This window comes from Hyaena hyaena, unplaced genomic scaffold (assembly GCF_003009895.1).
Source record: "Hyaena hyaena isolate Hyena2069 unplaced genomic scaffold, ASM300989v1 scaffold_1812, whole genome shotgun sequence".
Classification (NCBI taxonomy): domain Eukaryota; kingdom Metazoa; phylum Chordata; class Mammalia; order Carnivora; family Hyaenidae; genus Hyaena; species Hyaena hyaena.
The window spans coordinates 57,363-64,198 of NW_024082448.1; the positions used below are offsets into that span (position 1 = coordinate 57,363).

General features: G+C 38.5%; 1 pseudogene; it reads left to right on the forward strand.

The window, feature by feature from the left end:
• The first annotated feature begins 3,911 nt into the window (after positions 1–3,911).
• Positions 3,912–6,561, forward strand: LOC120226723 (annotated as a pseudogene).
• The last annotated feature ends 275 nt before the right edge of the window (positions 6,562–6,836 follow it).

Below are 6,836 nucleotides of genomic sequence, written 5' to 3' on the forward strand. Positions count from 1 at the left end.
GCTGTGCTGATTCGCAGGCTTACTTGTTTAAGTAGAAATGCAACACTGCGGGTACAGAGCGTTGAGGCTTGATGTAAGTGGCTCCGGACTCCACTAGGTGGTGGTGTTTTTCTCCCTGAAGGAGGAAATGAATATGGTGGTGCCCTGCTCTATAGCTCTGGAGCTGAAAGTTTACATTCCTCATTCTTTAGAGAAATCCTGGGGAAAAGTAATTACCCCTCTTGCGTCCCTGGTTTATGTCAGAAGACTACGTTTACCCTGCTCATGTCCAATCCCTTTTTTTTTTTTTTTTCCTAATCTCAGGTGCAGGACTGAGGATTCCCATGGCATGGACCTGGGCTCTTCCTGTGTGTGTGTGTGTGTGTGTGTGTGTGTGTGTGTGTGTGTAGGGGTTGGGGGGTAGGGAGGTACTCACCATGCTTTTGCCAGCCTGTGCAGAGGTGGGATTGTGCAGTTATTCAGAATTTATGTCAAAACAGAGGAGAAAGCCAGCACCCCTGTTTGCTGCCCTCAGTCAGAGTGAGTCCCCTCTTTTATGCCTCAAAACAGCATAGTACACTGGTATGACCCATCTCTCTTGGGACCCAAGATATTCTCAGACCATATTGTCACTGTTGGGATTCTGCCCCACTTTACCACTTGAGCTTTAAGCCAGGCACTTGCTTCCACAGTATTGGACTGCTAAAATTCAGATTTTGCACTCCCTGCTTATACTCGTTTGTAGAAGCCTCCATAAGCAGACTCCCTCCCTGTGACCTTACCCAGAGTAATACCTCCCCTGGTAAACTCTGTACACCTCTTACTTTCCAAAAGATGGTGACCTTTATAACATCCAGGAGATTAAGTTTTGAAATATGTTAATACTTGAGGGATTAAAGATTTCATTGCTGACCTTAACTTCAGAAAGCTTAGCTCTTTAATTTTCTTCTTAAAAGTTGTATTAAAATGACAAAATGTATTTAGTATTTTAAAATAATGAAATATGTTTAGACTTCAGAATCATGGCTTTACCACTGATGGATTTGCAACTATTTACACTCCAAAGCATATACTTTGGCATCCAATTTCAAATGCATTATTTTTCCCTTGGCTTTATTTGAGCCATATAAATTAACATTTCATGATACTTTTTTTTTTTTTTGACAATTTTGGATGAATTGAACCAGTAAATCAATTTAATGCTAGTTTAAATCAAATTGAGAAATTTAGTAGAACAAAGTCTATAATAAAGTAATTGATTTTACAAAATGTTTTGTTGGAACACCTGGGAGGTTGAGTCACTTGAGTGTCCAACTTCTGATGTTGATTCAGGTCATAATCCCAGGGTTGTGGGCTCCACACGTGGAGCCTGCTTAAAATTCTCCCTCCCACTGCCCCTCTCCCCCACTTGAACATTCTCTCTCTCTCTCTCTCTCTATCAAATTAATAAAAGTATTTTGTTGACTTGATTAAAATGTCATAACTACTTTTGGATTGTGTGTGTTTACACAGGAAATAATATAGCATGATAGTTAAGGTAAAAATTTCTAGGGTCTGACAGTTCTTCTATTTATTATGTGACCTTGTGAAGTCCCTTAACATTAGTAAGCCTTAATATTCTCATTCCTAAATGGAGGCGGTAACACTGTATATAAAGAGGTTGGCAAAGTGCTTGCCAAACTACAAATGCACAAAAAAAAGTTATATCTGACAGATTCATAATGTATTTGAAAATGGGTGACAGACAATAAAGCTCTATATAAATGTGAGGTGCTGTTGCTATGTAATTTTTGTGAGGAGCATGTAGATTGCCTACATAGGGCTGAGATGGCAGAATTGTCAACGAACATCATTTATGTTGTCATTGTCTCAGTAATTGGAAGAGAGGTTTAACTGCAAGTAATAAAATTAAAGATGCAGAAGTTTTTTGTCTTTATTTTCTTTTTTAGAGAGAGTGAGAGAGGGGGAGAGGGGGAGCGGGGGAGAGAAAGAGAGCGCTCGCGAGAGTGAGTGCATAAGCAGGGGAGGGGCAGAGAGAGAGAAACACACACACACACACACACACACACACACACACACACACACACAGAATCCAAAGCAGGATCAAGGCTCTGAACTGTCAGCACAGAGCCTGATGCAGGACTGAAACCTACCAATCACGAGATCATGACCAGAGCTGAAGTGGGATGCTTAACTGACTTAGCCATCCAGGTGCCCCTTAAGTGTCCCACTTTTGATTTCAGCTCTGGTCATGATCTTCTGGTTCATGAAATTGAGCCCTATGTCTGGTTCTGCTCTGATAGATTAGAGCCTGGTTGGGATTCTCTCTCTCTCTCTCTCTCTCTCTCTGCCCCATCCCCGCTCTCTCTCTCTCTCTCTCAAAAATAAGTAACTTAAAAAACAAAACTTTGAGGCAGTGAAGAAATTTGCACCAAAGGGTAAATAAGACAAAGTTAGGCTAGGTGTATGAATACGTTAAAGCTATACTAGGGAGATGAAAAGAGCTTAATGAGAACCTAGCAATGTGGAATTAACAAAAAATATGTAAGATCTGTATGGATCAAATAAACTACAAAGGGAAGGAAATAGGTAACGCTGAAAGGAAACAATAGAGGAATATGGCCCAAAAAAATGGACTATGAGAACCGATTAAAATAGTGTACAAAATGGAGAACTTTGAAAGGGTAAAAGATAAATACTGGCAATCAGTAATTCTTAAAATGGAAAAATATTCCTTTAAATACCTAATAGCCAACTGTGGCTCCCTGGAGTATTGTCCATTTATAACCATTTATCCACTTACCAAGTACATACTTTGCTTTTGACTTTAATTTCTGTTTTGTTCATCCAACATAGCCTAGAGGTTTCAGAGACAATAACTAGTTGTAATTTATTGTAGAAAAGTAACTAAAATACAAGATTTCTACAGACCACATCTTGTAGTACAATGGTGACATTCTTTCCCTTCCCATGGACATCGACTAGGTGAGGTAAAAACATTTTAAAAAGGAGATAGCATTAAGGATGGCACTTGGGTTGAGCAGTGGGTATTGTATGTAAGTGATGAGTCCCTAAATTCTCCTGAATCAAATGTTACACTGTATGTTAAGTAGAATTTAAATAAAAACTTGAAATTAAAATAAACTTGAAATTAAAAATAAACTTGAAACCAAAATAAAAATAAAAGGCGGCATTTTTATGTCTTGGGGAATTCTTTCATAGAAAATACACATTTCCTATAATACATACCTGTGTCTTAATAAAACTGTTAAAATAAATGGTTATTTTTCAGGTAACACTGTACAACAAAATTAAGAGTAGGAAAATGAGGAAATATTAGGAGGAAAACAAAAAGATTCATAACATTAGTTGTCAATTAAAAAAAAATACTTTTTCTAAGTTAGCATGTGACTCCTTCTATTTGGGGAAAAGAATAAAATCTAAGGTAAGAACACAAAATTAGCTTTCCCACTTTAAATATATTGTACTTCAAAGTTGGGGTATATGTCAAATTCATTTTTTTTAAATGTTATTTTGGGGGGGGGGAGAGAGAGAGAGAGAATGCCAGCAGGTTCCAAGTTGGCAGCACAGAGTCCAACACAGGGCTGACCCCATAAACTATGAGATCATCACCTGAGCTGAAATCAAAAGTCCCATGTTTAGCTGACTGAGCCACACGCGTGCCCCCAAATTCATTTTAAGGTTATCCTTGGCCTTCAGCTCCACCAAAAGACCACTAGAAAAATGTGTGAAGCATTTCTAGGGTGATTAGAATTAGTAAAAGATGAAAGATTTGTACGATCTGAAGAGAAACCAGAGAATAAGGGTGATTAGAATTAGTACAGTGAGGAAGAACGCCTGTGCTTTGGTCTTGGGGCAACAACGGGAATTCCCGGGAGAAAGCCTGAAGGGCTTTAGGTGATTTTAGGGCGATGTCCCAGAAGGACACGGAGATTGGTCAGAGTTCATACAAGAAAATAGCTCGGGTTTGGTGGACATGGAGGGTCTTGGTGCAAGCTGCTAGTCTTTACAAGTAAGCTGCTTGGGTTGGTTCACAGATTTACCTTCCAAAGGAATTGATCTTCCCATAGCAAGCAGCTTAGTTACTTTCGGCCAGTCTTAGTTCTGTTGAGCACAGAACTGGGAAAATCCATTTAGTCCTCAAACTTTTCATCCCAGGGACATTCAATTATTTGAGTTTTATTTCTCTCTGAAAATGACTTAAAACTAATTCAAAGACCACACATAGCCAGATATTTTCCTTTCAGGATAAGTGTGCTGCTGGGTCTGGTTTATTCTTTCACCACGGAGAGAGCTTAGATTTTTTTCCTCTGCTGCTCTCATTCTTTCGGTCCTTAAAATATTCTGTTCTTTCTCCTTTTTAAATAGTCAAACCCGCATTGTTTTATTCATTTATTTGCTTGCTTGCTTCTGTTTCCAGCATTGTGTGAGGTGCCAAGTATATAAGGTTGAATGAGTACAATCTTGGAGGAGTCCAGCATACAAACAAATAGTTACAGCATGTGCTGTTGAAACATTTTGCAGAGAGAACACAGAGAGTGTGGGGTGGTTGGACAGAGTAGTTTTATACAGAAGCTAATCCTTGATCACAGTTTCAAAGAATAAAGAGGAAGAGAGAGAAAGGAAGGAAACTGTAGATTAAAAAAAAAAAAAAACAAACAGATGTGCAAGTTGGAGAAATTGCCCACTAATCAGAATGATAACTTAAAATATCTACAAGTAGGGGCGCCTGGGTGGCTTAGTCGGTTGAGCGTCGACTTTCACTTGGGTCATGATCTCGCCGTTCGTGGGTTCGAGCCCCGCGTCGGGCTCTGTGCTGACTGCCAGCTCAGAGCCTGGAGCCTGTTTCAGTCTGTGACTCCCTCTCTCTCTGACCCTCCCCTGCTCACGCTGTCTCTCTCCCTCTCTCCTAAAAATAAATAAAACATTAAAAAAATATATATATCTACAAGTATTACTTTATATAGGAATATTTCATTCTTGCCTATATGCTTTTTGGACATCGGTCTTATTTCTCTAATAAAACTAAAAGTATGTTGTGCAGAGGAAATCTTTTTATATTCCTCATGTTACCTAGATGTGTATCTAGATAACAGGCAATAAATACTTTGATTTATTTATATATGGTAACTGAGAAGAAGAGGAGGAAAAATACTGTGGGTTGAATTATTTCACCAGTTCAACAAATTCCTGTTATTTCAACAAAATTTTTGGTGGGTAGAATACATTTGAGTGATTCCCATAGTAACTCAAGCAAGTGGCTCTCCTCAGCCCTACAATTTATGATTGTTTCCAACATTCAGGGCCAGATTAATAGCCTCAATTATTATTGTTTATATCCCAACTCATAAGACTATTTGCCTGATACTTATGCTCCCTAATTTTGAGTGGAGTGTATTGTATTACTACGTCTTATTAGTCTGTGAGGGCTGCCATAACAAAATATCCGAGTAGGCAGCTTAAACAACAGAACTTTATTTTCTAATAATTTTGGAAACTAGAAGTCTAGGATCAGGGTGTTGGCAGGATTGATGCTTCCTGAGGCCTCTGTTTTCGGCTTGTAGATATTTCCCTTCTTACTGTGTTCTCGCGTGGCCTTTTGTCTGTGCACGAGCAGCCTTGGTGTGTCTCCGGGTACCCTCCTACTCTCCTCTTCTTCTAAAGATACCCAGTTGGATTGGATTACGGCCCATCCTAATGGCCACATTTTAACTTAATTATCTCTTTAAAGACCCTATTTCCAAGTACCATCACATTCTAAGGTATTGGGGGTTAGAACTAGAACTTTATGAATTTGGTGGGACAGAGCTCATTCTGTAGCATACATGTTATGATGTAGTGGCTATTACTGATTGTTTATTTCTTCCTATGAACATTTGAGTCAGCTTATTTCATTCCCAAATATATATACTTTTTTCTTTAATATGGTTGGGATGCTTTAGATTGGTAGACTAATTTAGGGAAAATTAATCATGTTGTATTATAAATCTTGTATAAGAATAGGTAGGTTTTTCTTTTGATCAAGGATCTTTTTCGGCCTGTCAGGAGCATTGTAAAGTTGTCTTCGAAGTTTTTGTTTGGCGGAGCCTGCCTGCCGCCCTGGGGGCTGAGGGCGGCCGCGTCGGATGCATTGCACGGGCTCCGCTCTGCTGTCTGTGCGTAAATTCACAGACAAACATGAATGGATAACAACAGAAAATGGTATTGGAACAGATGGAATCAGCAATTTTGCACAGGAAGCTTTGGGAGATGTTGTTTAGTCTGCCTGAAGTTGGGACAAAATTGAACAAACGAGGAGTTTGGTGCTTTGGAAAGTGTGAAAGCTGCTTGTGAACTTTATTCTCCTCTATCAGGAGAAGTAACTGAAATTAATGAGGCTCCTGCAGAAAATCCAGGACTTGTCAACAAATCTTGTTATGAAGATGGTTGGCTGATTAAGATAACACTCAGTAATCCTTCAGAACTGGATGAATTAATGAGTGAAGAAGCATATGAGAAATACATAAAATCTATTGAGGAGGGAAATTGGAACCCCTAATAAACCAGTATGAAACAACTTAATCTAGCATAGTTGTCTTAAATTAGTGGTGCATAGAGGATTTAAAATAGCAACTTTTAGCAATACCAATGCAAAAAGAAACTAAGACAATTTTAATGAAAGAAAACACCCCTTAACTTTCTAATGATTGCAGATAAAAACAATATGTATTCTTCTTTGAAACATCCTGTGATTTTTACACTAGGCTCCAGTTAAAATACTCACAATCCTGAAATTATCCGTGGTTGAAAACTAGTTATAAAAATTATGTAATTAAAGGATAATACTGTCATCTTAA